General features: G+C 41.1%; 1 protein-coding gene across 4 annotated transcripts in view; it reads right to left on the bottom strand.

Moving 5' to 3' along the window:
• The window catches only part of LOC124800286, a 127418-nt gene that overhangs the window by 46377 nt on the left and 61892 nt on the right, over positions 1–19149 (bottom strand). The window lies entirely within an intron of this gene.

Here is a 19149-nt window from a genome sequence, read left to right as displayed (position 1 = left end):
AGGTCTTTAAAAGATAAAATATAAAGTGTTAACTAAATTAAAATGGAAACAAAGACGACAGGAGGTCTAAACGAACAAAACGTAAAAACAAATTGTATACTAGGTCGCAGCAGCTCACTAGACGAGAGCAGAGATGACGCCATAGGATGGCAACAGGCTTACATTGCGAACCATACGAACATCAGCGATTAGTTTCACATGATGAGCTCGTCTCAAATAAAACAAGGTAGGGAACACGACACGAATGAAGACAGTGGTTATGTTAATGACTCGATGGATATAATCAATTCATCGAAAGTCGAAAGTGAACCGAGCAAAACACGAGAAGTAGAATCTGAGTATGAGGACACCTTAGAACAAGAAAGCGAAAAACCACTGAATATGATCGATTTGTTAAAAATTTTGTCTGCACAAATTGCAGCACAAGGTAGTAACAATAACAACCAGATTAAGGCACAAATGCAAAGTACACCTTTCTAACATGTTTCATTGTTTGAAACTACTTGCACCATCACTGTGTATTTTTCTTGGCCTTAACATAATTCTATGTCAACTTCTTTGTGGTACATAACTCCCCGCCGTTTGACCCATGCACCTTTAACTATGGTGTTCTTCAGTTACCCTTTTATCAATGCAACATCACATTAGTGACGACTATGTTCCCCGTGTCAGTAAGTAGCTTGATTTGTCATCCACGATATACAGCACCTATCAAAGTCATTTTTGGATCTGATTTTCGGTGGACCTAACAGGAATTACTGTCTCAGGCAGGGGGCGGACGGTGGGGTGGCACGTACGTCCGCGTACTCGTTTGATCTACTGAGTTGCCTGTTGATCTTTTCTTTTATTGCGGCAATCTCTCGATGCGTGACCCTGTATTCGACAACTGTAGTAAATTCGTTTCTCCTTACAGCCCTTATGCTTGTGACGATGCTTCTTACATCTGTAGCACACTACATTTGTGTTGAACATGCGACACTCTTCTCTTCGCATTATCATTCGGCTGCTTTAATAGTAGTAGTAGTAGTAGTAGTAGTAGTAGTAGTAGTAATAATAACTTTACAGTTTTGGACATCATCAGCATTTGTACATTTACAGAGATGTAATGCCATACATATAATGAATTTGTATAACAAGTAATACATTATATACTATTATATAAACGTATACCAACATTAATATACTATAGCATACAAACTAGAACTGTCAACTGTCAGAAATCTTTGAATGATAATAAACATTTTTGAATTAACAGCTGTTTCAGTTTTACTTTAAAAAGATTTCCACAGAGTTTCTTTATATTTTTTGGCTACCTATTATAGAACTGCCTCCCAGCTTCAAGTGGACTGTGATCAACAGATCTCATCAGTCAGTACCCTATGGTAATCACATCTGGTTTGTGTTTTGTAATTTTGTATGTCTCTATTCATTACATTCAGTTCATCATTCTCTTTTACAAACGCAATACTTTTAAGGACATACAATAAATGCTTCCACGACGCCAATAGCTGCATATACTGCTTCCAAATGGCCTTACATCGCGCCAATCTGACTGCTTTGCTTATTTCCTCTCCATACAACCTGTGTGTCTAAACCTCTCTGACCAGCTTCGAACAGCTAAATGTGATTCTCATTCTCGTCTTCTGCCAGCTCATATGTTTTTGCGTTGACGTTTCGAATTATGTCGGCAAACTGCTCAGTAGATTCTTGTCGCATGCGCAGACTATGAAGTTCCTCTCTGTAGAACTTGATAGCATTTTTGTGTTTGAGTCTCCGATCAACTGTCACTTTAAATTCATTGTAATCTTCTGATTTCATGCAAGTTGGCTTCGTGTTAACGCAGATCCTTGAATTCTTAATTTAGCAACTGCTAACCTATTTGAATCAGTCCATTAACCCAATAAGGCAGCTCCTTCGAGTTTCCAAAAGAATACTTTCATGTCTTCCTCGGGTTTCCCGCAAACAATGGTACTGATGGCAATAATGAAAAATTCTTTATTGCACCAGCACTGCATGAGCTATATTTGACAAGTCATTTGGGAGGCTGCACTCGTTTCTCTAGTTTGAATTGCTGTCTCTCTCTTCGCAAATCGTTTATAATGGTTGGTGATCGACCGTCTTACTGGATTGAATTCCACCATTTTGATTAATCACTCAAGTACAGGAAAAAGTTCAACAAATCAATCATTGCCTTTCTCATTTTAGCCAAATTTGAGCAGACCACCCTGACTTTCAGCGTTGGATGTCCCCGTGTTGTCGGATGATGTCCACGCTTCTGCTGCGCCACTGACAGATGGCAGGAGCACTCGGAATTCTCACTGCACCTCCATAGGACTGTAGGATTTTAACATTTGATCCCATTACTGACACCACTTCTATTAGGGGTTACCGGTTTAGTATCCTTAGCTGACGACCTCCCGTGCTATTTGTCAGGGTTATGCAGGCGTTGTGTTCGTAAGGTACGGAAATACGTGAACACCGAGTAATTAACCTCCAGCACTTTACTCAATAAAAACAGTTTATGATCATAAAGCACTCTTTACGCTGATCCGTGATACCTTTGTCTGTCGTCCTATCACAGATAAATACGAATTTGCAAGACTGCATTGTGAGCCGTGTAGCAACCATGTGAGTTGGAGAACAGCCCTGCTGCATGCAAGTGGCCAGTGACTCATCCACTATTGTGTGTGTGTGTGTGTGTGTGGGTCCTCTGTGGATACTGACAAGATAGTTCATCATTCCAAGAGAGTGCCAACTCGCGCTAGTGTAAGCACGAGATGGCTGCATCTAAGCCTGTAGCCCATACATTTGGTAAAATCTGGGTGACAATTTAAAATCTCGTAAAATTTAATTTTAGAAATATAGTTTGGGGTACGATTCTTCCTGTATTCAGTCAAATCAAAAAGTAGTTAGGGCCTCTGTAGTATCCAGCGTGACATTTCGAAACAGCGTGACATTTCATTTAGAATTGCGGTGCGGCATTTTTTCGGACAGCACAGACCTTCGAGTTCGGAAGAATCGTGTTGTTAGCACTGTTTATCCTTCGCTATTTGCTCACGGTATGAAGGACGTTCGCAGGTCCAGTAGCTATTCACACAAAAAGAGGCAATCTAGCGAATTACTGTCACAATCCTTTAAATTAAATGGAAATGACAGAAGAGAGGAACGAGAACTGAGAATTCACGTAAGGAACGGGTACTGCATATTTGCTATGAAACGGCATTACAATACCGTGGAGAAAGAACTTAAAGATTTAGTTGACAATGAAAGCGCAAAAAATTACAATGATCCACAGACGGTGTTCATTGTTCTGCACACCAAGAAGCACTTTGTGCTAAATTTGCAGGCATGGAACACGTGAAGAAATTGGTGGTACTAACAGTAAAACTTCTGAAGTCGCACGCATTATTCCACAGTCAGTTGCAACAGTTTTCAATAGAACTGAACGGAGAGTATGGGGACTGCCTATATTACTGCAAAGTACGTTGGTGAAGTCAAGGCGCATACGTGGAACAATTTGTCGATTTCAAAATCGCTATTGTTGAATTTATGAAGGAAAAAGGAGTGCAGGAACAAAATTCAAAACATCTGGAATGGATTGCAGACTTCACATTTTAACTGGACTTGACTACACACTGCCCACAGTAAGACACTGCAAGATAACTTCTTTCTGATTTGATGGTCATTGTAGAAGGGACACATTCTGAAAAAAACACTCAAGCTCCCTAAGCTCACTGGTGTTAAAGAAAACGCGAAATTTGAAAACTTCATTGTGTACTTGAAAGAATTACAACGATAGTTTCCTAAACGTTTTGAGGACACTGCCAACCTGCCATCTGTTTTAAAGTTGTTTTCAGGACCGTTTTCCAGTTCAGTTAAAAGTGTACCTGTGCATGTGCAGATGTAACAGTTTGATCTGCAAGGCAATTCCCGTTTTACAGACAAACACCTTGAACGTTAAAACTATCTAGGACGACTACATTGCTTTCCTCGGGTAGAGTTTCCACGTCTCCATAATGGAGATGCAAAAGTGCTACAATATTTCGATCAGCATGTGTGTGTGAAAGGCGTTTTTTTAGATTACGGAATTAAGTCAGTCACGATTACGTGCCAACCTGAGTGCAAAAATCTGTGAAATAGTCTTTGTCTGTCTGTCTGTATGCTGAAAGTACGTATCAAAAAAAAAAAAAAAAAAAAAAAAAAAAAAAAAAAAAAAAAAAAAAAAACTAATGTCCTGAGCGCGCCAAAAATAAAAAAAAAGCTGAAAATCTGTTTTGTTATTGATCGTTGGTGTTGAGAAATGTGGAATATCCAAGTCGTAAGCTGTGCGACTACACTGCCATTTAAATGTGGTACGTTCGCAGTTTCCCCCTCTCCCACTCCATGTGGGCAGAAAACATAGCATGGCAGTGGAGTAAATGTGCATTGAGAGCTATGACACACCTGCCAAAGTATGGCTTGCGAGATGAATTCTGGGCCACCTCTCCTGTAGTCCGATAACCAACCACTAGGTTCACGGTCAGATCTATTAACCCTTTGATGCACGTAAGATTAGACTTTCCTGAAAATCAGCAGCTGTTCTGCACAAAGTAACAAAAAAGACCTCTAATGTTTTCAGATATTAATTTCACATAATTACAAAAGTATAGGTGGTATTCTCACAATGCCACTATGGCATTAGTGCCTTAAAATCCTACACTTACAAACATATGCCATACCATATTATAATCTGAAGTGCAATGTCACTGCTTCTAAACAAATGTAAAAATAGTTTATTACCGGTGATAATCTAAAAACCAGTTTTTCTTGTCTCAGAGACACAATGCAACACCACATGTTTCACAAGACCACTATGAATGCTGCCGATTTGATGATGAACTGCAACTGGCACATCTTTTCCACGTTCCTCTGACTGGTAGGTGCTTATTCTATGTAAATCTCACCTCCTGCAGAATCTTGGGCTTAAATTTGTTGATTTTTGCCTTCATCTTTTGCCTCTGTTTTGATGTGTTCGATGGCAGAAGTCTATCAACCACAGCTAATCTAAAGTCTTTCAGGCTCATCAAGTTTTCATCACTTCTTTCAGAAAATATTATATATGACCTGAGAACTGCTACATCCACAAAGTGCCAGAAGATATGTAAATACCATCTCTTACTCTTCCTGTTAATCTCATAGCAAGATTTCAGCATATCACTTTTATATACATACCTCTGAAGAGGGGCAGCAGCCTTTTCAGTAGTTGCAGGGGCAACAGTCTGGATGATTGACTGATCTGGCCTTGTAACATTAACCAAAACGGCCTTGCTGTGCTGGTACTGCGAACGGCTGAAAGCAAGGGGAAACTACAGCCGTAATTTTTCCCGAGGACATGCAGCTTTACTGTATGATTAAATGATGATGGCGTCCTCTTGGGTAAAATATTCCGGAGGTAAAATAGTCCCCCATTCGGATCTCCGGGCGGGGACTACTCAAGAGGACGTCGTTATCAGGAGAAAGAAAACTGGCATTCTACGGATCGGAGCGTGGAATGTCAGATCCCTTAATCGGGCAGGTACGTTAGAAAATTTAAAAAGGGAAATGGATAGGTTAAAGTTAGATATAGTGGAAATTAGTGAAGTTCGGTGGTAGGAGGAACAAGACTTTTGGTCAGGTGAATACAGGGTTATAAATACAAAATCAAATAGGGGTAATGCAGGAGTAGGTTTAATAATGAATAAAAAAATAGGAGTGCGGGTTAGCTACTACAAACAGCATAGAGAACGCATTATTGTGGCCAAGATAGACACAAAGCCCATGCCTACTACAGTAGTACAAGTTTATATGCCAACTAGCTCTGCAGATGATGAAGAAATAGATGAAATGTATGACGAGATAAAGGAAATTATTCAGGTAGTGAAGGGAGACGAAAATTTAATAGTCATGGGTGACTGGAATTCGTCAGTAGGAAAAGGGAGAGAAGGAAACATAGTAGGTGAATATGGATTGGGGGGAAGAAATGAAAGAGGAAGCCGCCTTGTAGAATTTTGCACAGAGCATGACTTAATCATAGCTAACACTTGGTTCAAGAATCATAAAAGAAGGTTGAATACGTGGAAGAATCCTGGAGATACTAAAAGGTATCAGATAGATTATATAATGGTAAGACAGAGATTTAGGAACCAGGTTTTAATTGTAAGACATTTCCAGGGGCAGATGTGGACTCTGACCACAATCTATTTGTTATGAACTGCAGATCGAAACTGAAGAAACTACAAAAAGGTGGGAATTTAAGGAGATGGGACCTGGATAAACTGAAAGAACCAGAGGTTGTACAGAGTTTCAGGGAGAGCATAAGGGAAGAATTGACAGGAATGGGGGAAAGAAATACAGTAGAAGAAGAATGGGTAGCTCTGAGGGATGAAGTAGTGAAGGCAGCAGACGACCAAGTAGGTAAAAAGACGAGGGCTAATAGAAACCCTTGGGTAACAGAAGAAATATTGAATTTAATTGATGAAAGGAGAAAATATAAAAACGCAGTAAATGAAGCAGGCAAAAAGGAATACAGACGTCTCAAAAATGAGATTGACAGGAAGTGCAAAATGGCTAAGCAGGGATGGCTAGAGGACAAATGTAAGGATGTAGAGGCTTGTCTCACTAGGGGTAAGATAGATACTGCCTACAGGAAAATTAAAGAGACCTTTGGAGAGAAGAGAACCACATGTATGAATATCAAGAGCTCAGATGGCAACCCAGTTCTAAGCAAAGAAGGGAAGGCAGAAAGGTGGAAGGAGTATATAGAGGGTTTATACAAGGGCAATGTACTTGAGGACAATATTATGGAAATGGAAGAGGATGTAGATGAAGACGAAATGGGAGATAAGATACTGTGTGAAGAGTTTGACAGAGCACTGAAAGACCTGAGTCGAAACAAGGCCCCGGGAGTAGACAACATTCCATTAGAACTACTGATGGCCTTGGGAGAGCCAGTCATGACAAAACTCTACCATCTGGTGAGCAAGATGTATGAGACAGGTGAAATACCCTCAGACTTCAAGAAGAATATAATAATTCCAATCCCAAAGAAAGCAGGTGTTGACACATGTGAAAATTACCGAACTATCAGTTTAATAAGTCACAGCTGCAAAATGCTAACACGAATTATTTACAGACGAATGGAAAAACTGGTAGAAGCCGACCTCGGAGAAGATCAGTTTGGGTTCCGTAGAAATGTTGGAACACGTGAGGCAATACTAACCTTACGACTTATCTTAGAAGAAAGATTAAGAAAAGGCAAACCTACGTTTCTAGCATTTGTAGACTTAGAGAAAGCTTTTGACAATGTTAACTGGAATACTCTCTTTCAAATTCTGAAGGTGACAGGGGTAAAATACAGGGAGCGAAAGGCTATTTACAATTTGTACAGAAACCAGGTGGCAGTTATAAGAGTCGAGGGGCATGAAAGGGAAGCAGTGGTTGGGAAAGGTGTGAGACAGGGTTGTAGCCTCTCCCCGATGTTATTCAATCTGTATATTGAGCAAGCAGTAAAGGAAAAAAAAGAAAAATTTGGAGTAGGTATTAAAATTCATGGAGAAGAAGTAAAAACTTTGAGGTTCGCCGATGACATTGTAATTCTGTCAGAGACAGCAAAGTACTTGGAAGAGCAGTTGAACGGAATGGACAGTGTCTTGAAAGGAGGATATAAGATGAACATCAACAAAAGCAAAACGAGGATAATGGAATGTAGTCAAATTAAATCGGGTGATGCTGAGGGAATTAAATTAGGAAATGAGACACTTAAAGTAGTAAAGGAGTTTTGCTATTTGGGGAGTAAAATAACTGATGATGGTCGAAGTAGAGAGGATATAAAATGTAGACTGGCAATGGGAAGGAAATCGTTTCTGAAGAAGAGAAATTTGTTAACGTCGAGTATAGATTTAAGTGTCAGGAAGTCGTTTCTGAAAGTATTTGTATGGAGTGTAGCCATGTATGGAAGTGAAACATGAACGATAACTAGTTTGGACAAGAAGAGAATAGAAGCTTTCGAAATGTGGTGCTACAGAAGACTGCTGAAGATAAGGTGGGTAGATCACGTAACTAATGAGGAGGTATTGAATAGGATTGGGGAGAAGTTTGTGGCACAACTTGACTAGAAGAAGGGATCGGTTGGTAGGACATGTTTTGAGGAATCAAGGGATCACAAATTTAGCATTGGAGGGCAGCGTGGAGGGTAAAAATCGTAGAGGGAGACCAAGAGATGAATACACTAAGCAGATTCAGAAGGATGTAGGTTGCAGTAGGTACTGGGAGATGAAGAAGCTTGCACAGGATAGAGTAGCATGGAGAGCGGCATCAAACCAGTCTCAGGACTGAAGACCACAACAACAAACAACCCCATATGGACATTATAGTCTTTGACAAGCAATGGGCCGTTCATTGACAGCTCTGTTCCATCCTTCTGTCTTCTGGTTGTAGTACACTTTTCACATACGGTGCGTGAAAATTGCTCAAGAAATATATCCGTTTTCTATCCTTCCACTTGAGACAAAGAATTCCTCTTGGTTACTCCACCAATCTGAATCTCCTCTTTGTAGTTCTTTGTCATCTTTTAGATCTTTTGGCAGGTGTTATCTTTCCTTCCCAATAGTTCCACAGGCATGAATCTGTTTTTGTTTTAAATATTTCATCAATAGAACTGAGGTGAATTACTTGTCAAATTATACTTCATAAACTTTCATTTCTAAGATTTTGCAGAGTATTTTTACAACCCGTCCTCCTAGGTCTTTCTCAGTGGCCTCTCCTAATTTGCCAGTGTAAATTTCGAATTGACACACACATCCTCTTTGGTCTGCAAGCAACCAGACTTTATAACCTCTCTTGATAGGCTTAGCTGGCATGTATTGCTTCAAGGATGATCTACCCTTGAATTTAATCATTTCTTCGTCAGTGGACAGTTGTTGGGTGGGCTTGTAGTAACCCATGAATGCTTTTGGCAAGACATCAAGAACAGGTCTCACTTTATACATTTTATCATAGTTAGGAGAGCCTTTTTGAGGTTGTGTAGTTAAATCATTAAAATGAATGTGGGATAGAAGCCATGAAAATCTTTTGACAGACATGTAACTGCTTAGGCACGAGTCTCGGAGTTTCATGTTAGACGACCAGTAATCTCTGAAACTAGGTAACCTTTTTCAGTCCCATAAGAATATTAATTGCCAAAAATGATCTTATTTCAGTACAGCAGTTTGTGGGAACTCGATTCATGCCACCACTCTTCTGCGTGTTGCATAAACGTTGGTTTCGTACACAATTCTTTCTACTAGGACGTCAGGAAAGAGCAAATGAAAATTTTCAGCAGGATATTCTGTCATCAGAGACTGATGGCCCAGTCAGTTCTGTGAAAAGAAATTTCTGTTTTGTGTTGTTTACTTGTGCCCATATTTTATCACTATCTATCCTGTATATTAGTGGCAAATCATCTAAGTCTGTCTCTGAATCATCTGTCATGTCTACAGACGCATCAACAGTAGTGTTACAGACTGAGTTATTGTGATTTACAGTAACTGGAATGCATGGAACTGGGTCACCTAGGCCTAAATCACCAACAGAGATAGATTTATCACCTGTTATTGCTTCAGGGTTCTCATAAAAAATCATAGGTGATGAAACTGCTTCATTCGTTTTTGCGGTTTCTTCATCATCACATGATAACAGATCATCATCTGATCCCTCACTGGGTATGTTTGCAAAGAGTTCCTCCACAAAGGCTTCATCAATTTCACAAAATTTCTAAGACATTTATTTAGCTTCGACATGTCTAACAATGACCTACAAAATAATTACAGTTATGTAATACACACTTACATATATCAACTAAGTTATACATATTGTTTGTATGATACTTTGTAAATGATCAAAAGCATGACATTGTAAACCTTATTTTCGGAAAATATTGTCGATAGTTGTAATAGGTTCAAAAAATGGTTAAAATGGCTCTGAGCACTATGGGACTCAACTGCTGAGGTCATTAGTCCCCTAGAACTTAGAACTAATTAAACCTAACTAACCTAAGGACATCACACACATCCATGCCCGAGGCAGGACTCGAACCTGCGACCGTAGCGGTCTCGCGGTTCCAGACTGCAGCGCCAGAACCGCGCGGCCACTTCGGCCGGCTGTAATAGGTTATACTGGTATTGTAGCGATACCACCCATGATTCCGAACAGAAAAACAAAATGCGTTCATAAATTCTAAATATCAGTGTTGGATATTATTCTTGTGTACATTAACAATAAATGATGCAAACCACTAACGTTTAGCAGTATTAACAACAGATATGTAGATATTTATTCCACATGACATCAACAGACGCAGGCACAGGCACTCACTAGTAACGCACACTTTGGAACAACTGCTAAGCGAACAGTAGCCATGAAATTTACGACGTAGTTCCAAGAAACACCACTACAAGGCACCTGCTGGCAGCTACTGGACGTGGTAGCCAGGCAATACCACAATGTTGAAAAGGCACAGAAGCTTATAAAATGGTGGTATTGTAAGAATACCACTGCGGAGCAAAGGGTTAAAATTACAAGGGATGAGAGTCAATACCTGGCGTACCATGCCATGCCGGATTTAACCCTTGCAATGCCAAGGAGGTGGGGGTGGGGTACTTTATGCCCACCTTTTTTTAAAACATTTTAATCCAGTCTCTTACTTTATACAGAATGAAATTTTCATTCTGCAGCGGCAGAGTGTGCGCTGATATGAAACTTCTTGGCAGATTAAAACTGTGTTTTTCGTACTTTATATCCCAAAATTCTGAAAATATATTTATTGCTTTGAATGAATTATTTCATCAGATTCCATAAATGTCTTAAATCTTTCACTTAAACATAATGAAAAACCTTAAGCCTTAGTAGTAGATGTCACTTCTCCAATAACTTTCACATTCAGTATTTCAGGTTCAGGACCTTATTTACACATCAATATCTTTTTAAAAAGTATGTTGTAAGTTAGAGTCAACAACAATTAACGGAAGATGCATTTCTTAATTTTTTTTAGGATGGGCATATAAAGCACTTCATAACCAAGTGGAATTAGCGGATCGAAGAATATGAGGCATGACATCATATGTATGAACTAATAATTGTGGAGGCTGAAGTAGTTGTGACGGGTTACGCCGAGAATTGTAGCCACCCCAGCACACAACTAATCTCTGTACAAGAAAAGGCAAAAACGTGGCAAAAAGGTAAACACAATTAGTGAAAGAAGTGAAGCTGAAATCAACAAGGTCAAGATGAAATCAAGAACTGGTAGCAACGGGTCAACTAACAATAACAACTATGGAAATTTCGTAATGTATATTTTACAGACAGAAGCTGGAAACCTCAACACAGGAGTGACAAACCTAGTATTACCATAAGTGCTTTGCAAGAAGTAAAAGCTTTTGTTAGGAATTTTAATAGATTCCAGCAGAGACTACACCTAATTTCATTTTGGGCAGACTTGAAAGATCAATGGGTAGAAACAAAATTGATAGATTTTGCAGTGAGGCACAAGGAAGACGGGGCTTCCAACCTGGGCTGATTCCCTAAATTTAGACAGGATGACGTATGATGAGTTTGAGAAGGCGTTTGTTGAGAAATATTGGTTACAGGAAAAGTGGGAAGTAGTGAAAGATGAAATGAAACTACGGGCGTATAATAGACAGGTGGGGGGATTGCTTTTTGGCATGTTAGAAAAGTCGCTAGAATTAAACAGATATTTAGACATACCATAGCGAAAAAACATTAATAAAATGCGTAATAAACATGGTGCCAGCGATGTATAATACTGTGTAATTGTCAAAATGGAAGAGCACGCAAAAACGATTTTAAAACGCATAGAAGAAAACAAGCAACAAGTAGGTCCAGTCACAGCTCTATAGATGTCATGTGAACGTCACCAACGACAGGTCTGCAGCGCCAGCACAGGCGGCAATATCTGGAGTTCGCGCAGTCAGGAACAGAGATGCGAAGTGTCTCAACCAATCAGCACCATGATGGTTTCGTAGAGACCAGTAGAGGAGTGACATGTCGTTACGCACACGGAAGGTACGCAATGTTCGGACTAAAGGCCTGGCCAGACAGAATGCGGCCTGGCCGTCCCGCCTGTGGCCTTGAACCACAGCCGGAAGGCCGCACTGTTGAATCGCTCGTTATTGTATGGCGGCGGCCACAATGAGTGCGGCTTTGACGCTTCGGCATGCGGTCTGCCGCACCGGCCGCTGCCGGGTTGTTACAGATTAAGGCCTGACCAGACAGAATGCGGCCTGGCCGTCCGGCCTGTGGCCTTGAACCGCAGCCGATAGGCTGCACTGTTGAATTGCTCGTTACTATGGCGGCGGTCACACAGAGTGCGGCTCTGACGCACCGGCATATAGCCTGCCGCACCGGCCGCCGCCGGGTTGTCACAGATTACAGATTCGCCGCAAGCCGGAGCGGCTGCTTGCCTCTGTTGGCGCACTCAACTGCTCTGCCTGTCACACTGGAAGCAGTGGCTGAGGCAGTTTTTATCTTGTAGCTCATAGTCAATGCATCATGGACAGAGAAAGACTTATAGAGGAGGTGAGAGAATACAACTTTTTGTATGATACACGCGATCCTGATTTGGAGGTAGAATACTTTTGCCCTCGATATACTCTTAATAGAAAGCTGAATTTTCAAAAATAGTGTTGTGACTGTGACGTCCATAACTTCCAATATCAACTACTGTTAACTTGTAGTATGGGTCAACGATCGTCAGGAGATGTAGCGAAAAGAATTGTTTATAACAGAAGAACTGAGCATTTTAACCTGATATGCTTCCTGTCTATGCTTCCAATGCAGTTTGGAAACCACCAAAGTTCTAGAAATCCTGCTTCACATTTCTTCCACATCTCTGTTGTAGGAGTAGGTAAAAACTTGGGCTGTAGAACAGTCCATATTGCCTGGCACACTCCTTCCACAATTTCTGAGACTGTTGAACGCCCTAAGCGAAAAGAAAAGCTATGGTGTGGTGACTGTCACCTGTAGCCAAGTATCTGGAAAAGATTAAAAAACTTATGCCGATAGAACGAATAGATAAGTTAACGACCAAAGATATGTTGGTTTAAATTCAATGACAATGTTATGAATACAATGAAACAAAACAATCTATTTAGTAGAAAGTTCTCTGTAGCGGGACATACGGAACTAGATGTTACTATCGTTTGCTGTATTCATGAACACTGCAGATAAATTTATCACTCCACTCGTAACTACGTTGTAGGACAGCACTTTCTTCCGCTGAACCTTTCATGCGATACAGCAAAACTGAAATTGAATAATTTATATGACTTCTGTATGAAGCACAAAGAGGCCACAAATGGTAAAACTTACCTCAAACAAATGGCTAGTCTGTGCCTTGTATCAATTGGCTTTCTCCAGTTCGTTATGCACTTCTTGTTGCTACCTAAAAATCAGAACATGCAGTTTTTCGAAACATTCTCACGACAGACGAAAATATTTGAAGAACCTATCTTCGTCAGACCCCAGTTCAGTACACAGACGATGGTATTCTCCTAAGCTTTCTGTCCTGGTATTAATGTCGTGCACCCAACATCTCCTCTTCTAGGTCCATTTCGTATCGCTAGTGCAAGGAGGAGTCCTTCCTCGTCCGAGCTACTCATTTCTGCACTTAAAAAAAAAAAACCTCGCATAAAGATAACGTGTTCCCCGTGAAGCTTCCAAATCTCCAAATCGTCTAACGCCAAGAAAATCATGCTACGCATGCAAGCTTAATAATGGGGTTCGGTCCCTTCCACAGTGTAACAGTTGACGCAGCAAGAGTCGCAACGGCCGGCCGTTGCCTGTGTGGCGTCCCCGGCCACAGAAGACCCCGGCCACCCGCTGCGCAGTCCGTCGCAGCAGCAGGCCGGATTCTGTCTGGCCAGGCCTTTACAGATTCGACACAAGCCGGAGTGGCTGCTTGCCTCTGTTGGCGCACTCAACTACTCTATGGTCAGACTGGAAGCAGTGGCGTGAGGTGGGTTTTGTCTTGCAGCTTGTAGTGCATGCATCATGGACACAGACAGACTTATAGAGGAGGTCAGACAATACAACTTTTTGTATGATACACGCGATCCTGATTTGGAGGTATAATACTTTTGCCCTCAATATACTCTTGATAGAAAGCTGAATTCTCAGAAATAGTGTTGTCACTGTGACGTTCATAACTTCCAACATCAACTACTGTAAACTCGGTAGTATGGATCAACGATCGCCAGGAGAACTAGCAAAAAGAACTGTTTGTAACAGAAGAACTGGCATCCACTATCCTTCGGGCATTTTAACCTGATAGGCTTTCCGTCTATGCTTCCAAGGCAGTTCGGAAACCCCCAGTTCTAGAAATCCCTCTTCAGATTTCTTCCACATCTCTGTTGTTGGAGTAGGTAAATACTTGGGCTGTAGAACAGTCCATATTGCCTGGCGCACTTGTTTCACGATATCTGAGACTGTTGAACGTCCTAACCGAAAATAAAACGCTATGGTCTGGTGACTGTCGCCTGTAGTCAAGTATCTGGAAAAGATTAAAATCAATTATGCCGATAAAACAAATAGATAATTCACGACCAAAGATATGTTTGTTTAAATTCAATAACAATGTTATGAATACAATGAAACAAAACAATCTATTAAGTAGAAAGTTCTCTCTAGCGGGACATACGGAACTAGATGTTACTATCGTTTGCTGTATTTGTAAACACTGCAGATAAATTTATCACTCCCCTCGTAACTACGTTGTGGGATAGCACTTTCTTCCGCCGAACCTTTCCTATGATACAGCAAAACTGAAATGGAATAATTAATATGACTTCTATTTGAAGCATCAAGGGATCACAAATTTAGCATTGGAGGGCAGCGTGGAGGGTAAAAATTGTAGAGGGAGACCAAGAGATGAATACACTAAACAGATTCAGGAGGATGTAGGTTGCAGTAGGTACTGGGAGATGAAGGAGCTTGCACAGGATAGATTAGCATGGAGAGCTGCATCAAACCAGTCTCAGGACTGAAGACCACAACAACAACAACAACAACAACATTTGAAGCACAAAGAGCCACAAACGGTAAAACTTACCTCAAACAAATGGCTAGTCAGTCCCTTGTATCAATTGGCTTCCTCCAGTTCGTTGTGCACTTCTCGGTGCTACCTTTTTATCGGGTGATGTATCTCCTCGAAACATTCTCGCGACATACGAAAATATTTGAAGAACCTATCCTCGTCAGACTCTAGATCAATACACAGACGATGGTATTCTCCTACGCTTTCTCTCTTGCTATTAATGTCGTGCACCCAAAATCTCCTCTTCTTGGTGCCATTTCGTATTGCTAGTGCGAGTTACTCATTTCTGCAATTAAAAAAAAAAGACTTCGCACAAACATAACATGTCCCGCGTGAAGATTCCAAATCTTCTAACGCCAAGACAATCGCGCTACGAATGCAAGCTTAATAATGGGGTTCAGCCCCTTCCACAGTGTAACAGCTGATGCAGCAACAGTCGCTGCGGCCGGCCGTTGCCTGTGTGGCGTCCCTGGCCACTGACGGGTCCTGACACCTGCTGCGCCGTTCGTCTCAGCGGCAGGCCGGATTTTGTCTGGCCAGGCCTTAACTGCCAGCTGCAAATCTACAGCTAACAGCACTTGCTGCTACCCAATCAAACAGCCTTTCTGCAGGATGACAACGCCCTCTTATTCATTCGGCGACAACAAAGGTCTAGCCGATGGCAGCTCAGCGAACGCATCAACGGAGGTGCCCTGCGCCCCTTTCAAGTACGACTGGTTTTGTGCTTGTGCATGAAACTTAGCCAGCAGCGGGCGAAACCGGGGCCGCACACTGAGTGACCCTCAACACCACGGGGCCAATACAGTCTGAGTTTTTACTGAATGTTAAATCTTTCTATATGATTGTCATTTATCTAATTTTGGCGCAGTTTTTGTGTTCAATAATTGCTTGATATCTACCATCACATAGCCCACTGGATATCAATAACTTAAATCAATGCAAGTCAAAGTCGTTAATTTCAGTAAACTTTTGGTATATGAATGAATTGGAGTGTCGTTCTACTGAAAAATCTAGTAAAGCCATAGACATTTGTTCGATTGTATCGGTGTTAATTGTTGTTTTTAATCTAAATTAGATGTTTGTAAATGTCATAGGATTTTGAGTTGTAATTTTGGCTAAAATTTGCATTTTTCAAAACAATTGCCAGAGGGGACATAAGGATACCATGATCGATATCCTTCCCACAGGGCTACCCAGCAGCTGGCGTTAGTTGGCAAGCTGTAGCTTCTAGAACGTTGCTGGCCGGTGTGGCCGTGCGGTTCTAGGCGCTTCAGTCTGGAACCGCGTGACCGCTACGGTCGCAGGTTCGAATCCTGCCTCGGGCATGGTTATGTGTGATGTCCTTAGGTTAGTTAGGTTTAAGTAGTTCTAAGTTCTAGGGGACTGATGACCATAGATGTTAAGTCCCATAGTGCTAAGAGCCATTTGAACCATTCTTTTCTAGAACTTTCTGTAGTGTCCCATCTTTTCCGTTGAATAGGGCTTTGTTGTGTTGCGTCGGCAATGTCATTTAGTGGCGACGATGCGTAGGCAATGGAGTGGGGTCGGTTGTGTGAATATGTAGTGAAAGAATCGTGAGTCAGAAATATGCAAAGTTGAATTATAAAGAGTTTAAGAGTGCCTTGAAAGAAATATTGCAGTGGAATAGAAATGCTGAATCGTACATGACTTTTTAGAGTGAGTATCTTTTTAGAATTTGTCAGTTTCATAAAAGTGAATGAATGTGAAACAGATAGGCATGTTTCCTATCGTTGAAAGTTGAACAAGCACATTGAATAAAAATAAAAAGTAAGAAGGGCATTGCCAAAATTTAAAGTAAATTGGGCAGCAAATGATAAGTAATGTCAAATATAGTTAGGTTTTCATATAAATTTCTATGTAATCGAGGGTTAAGTCAGTCATTCTCCATTAGGATCATGGTCAGTTCTCTTGAAATTATGAAGATGTGAGAGCTTACACTAAACACACCCTCAGGAATTGTGACATGTTCAGAAAAAAACAGCCAAATATTTGTAACAAGCAAAAATATAAATGTCACTGCTATTCGTCTTTTATTTTTGAATTAGAGTGAGATCACAAAATCGAACAAACTCACTCTTGAGGGAGAGAATTCTTTATGTGAATGAGATCGAATACTGCAGAACATCCTTGTAATAGAATAATAAAGTCCGAAATATGTTACAAATATGAAATTGTATTAATCAAATTTTAGCATATTGCAGGTTGGGAAGATATTTATCTCTGCTTCATAGCTCCATGCCTCTATCCACTACATTAAGGTGAGTGAACACGTACGGCATCTGACATTGTCTTTCCTGTTACAATCAACTGAATGCTTTTACTACTGATATACCATTAACTTACCCCCCCCCCCCCCCCCCTAGAAAAAGGTCCAAGATGAGTGCGACACATGAGCAGATGACGATAAAAGCAAGGACGTTAAAATCTATGGCGATACCCTAATGCCATAAACAAGCCAGTGACTGATGCAGTCACAAATCCGAAAAAAATGGTTCAAATGGCTCTAAGCACTATGGGACTTAACATCTAACCTGCACACACATCCATGCCCGAGGCAGGATTCGAACCTGCGACCGTAGCAGCAGCGTGGTTCCGGACTGAAGCGTCTAGAGCCGCCCGGCCACGCCGGCCGGCCACAAATCCCAGAAAATTGTGATCAGTGTTGTAGTGTTAGTCGTCGAAATACAAATGTAAATTTGTGTAAAAATGGTTGCTTGTAGGGCCAGGAAGGACAGTGCAAAGAAAAGCTTGTGAATTGAGGCATTACGTCAAAATATGGAACACCAGTTAAATATAGAACAATATGGTCAATACAAACTGACCTACAGCCCCTCATTAAAATCTCAGTTCCCTCACAACGACTAATAGCTCAAACCTAGAACTTCTTATCCCACACAAACCAAATACTTTCACCTTTTAACTTTTTCCTAACATCCACAAACCCAGTCACCCTGGTAGCACTATAGTTGGTGACTTCAAATTACTCACCGAACGTATACGAGGTCTGTTAAAAAAAAAAACCACAGGAACATTCGTAATTTTGTGGTAGTGGCATGTTGGAGCACGGCTGCCATACAGGCGGCCGTGGTTGGTGCAAAATGCGGTTGGCACCCCTGCATACACCTGTGTTCAATATGTAACTGCCGGAAGTTTCATTGTTGTATATCTGTTAGTTTTGTTCAGTGCTGTGTTGGGTAGAACGTTGTGTCGCACAGTTTGCGAATTTCGCGATGTCCAAGTTAGAGAAGCAACGCATCTGCATCAACTTTTCCGAGAAACTCAAGAAAACATTTACAGAGACACACCAAGTGATGCAGGAAGCCTGGCGACTTAAAAATGCCCAGACGGAAGTTAAAGGTGTTCCTCGTTCGCGACGCCCTTCGACGAGTACCGACGACTCTCATGTCAGGAACGTCAACGAAATTGTGTGTGCCAATCAAAGGCTGATTGGCCGAGACACTGCATAAGAATGTAATATTTCAGTGGATCATGTCATGAAATCCTGACACAGTGTCTTTGGAATGCATTCTGTTGCCGTCAAGTTCGTTCCACGGCTCCTGAGTCAAGACAAGAAAGATCTTTGCCTCGTAATCTGTGAAGGGGTTTTGGATCGTGCAAATGAGAACGAGATGTTTATTAACGTAAAACAATGAGCACTTCATCTAAGATCCAAGAGAAGTAAAAACCTAGCTGACAAACAAATGCAGAACGAAGCGAAAATGAGCGTAAGGAGAGCAATGAGAGAAGCGTTTAATGATTTTGAAAGTAAGAGGTTGTCAACCGAACTGAGTAAAAACCCTAAGAGATTTTGGTCATATGTAAAATCAGTAGGTGGGTCAAAATCATCTATTCATTCTCTCAGCGACCACACCGGCACCGAAACTGGAGATCAGAGAGAAGGACGAAATACTGAATTCGGTCTTGCGAAGTTGTTTAACCGTGGAAGATCGTAACACTGTCACTCCCTTCAATCGTTGTGCGAACGTCGAAATGGTAGATACTGAGATGATCGCGGAACTTAAAAG

The sequence above is a fragment of the Schistocerca piceifrons genome, chromosome 1, assembly GCF_021461385.2.
Source record: "Schistocerca piceifrons isolate TAMUIC-IGC-003096 chromosome 1, iqSchPice1.1, whole genome shotgun sequence".
NCBI lineage: Eukaryota > Metazoa > Arthropoda > Insecta > Orthoptera > Acrididae > Schistocerca > Schistocerca piceifrons.
Note: the sequence above shows the minus strand (reverse complement) of the source record. Positions and strands in the feature narration are given on the sequence as shown.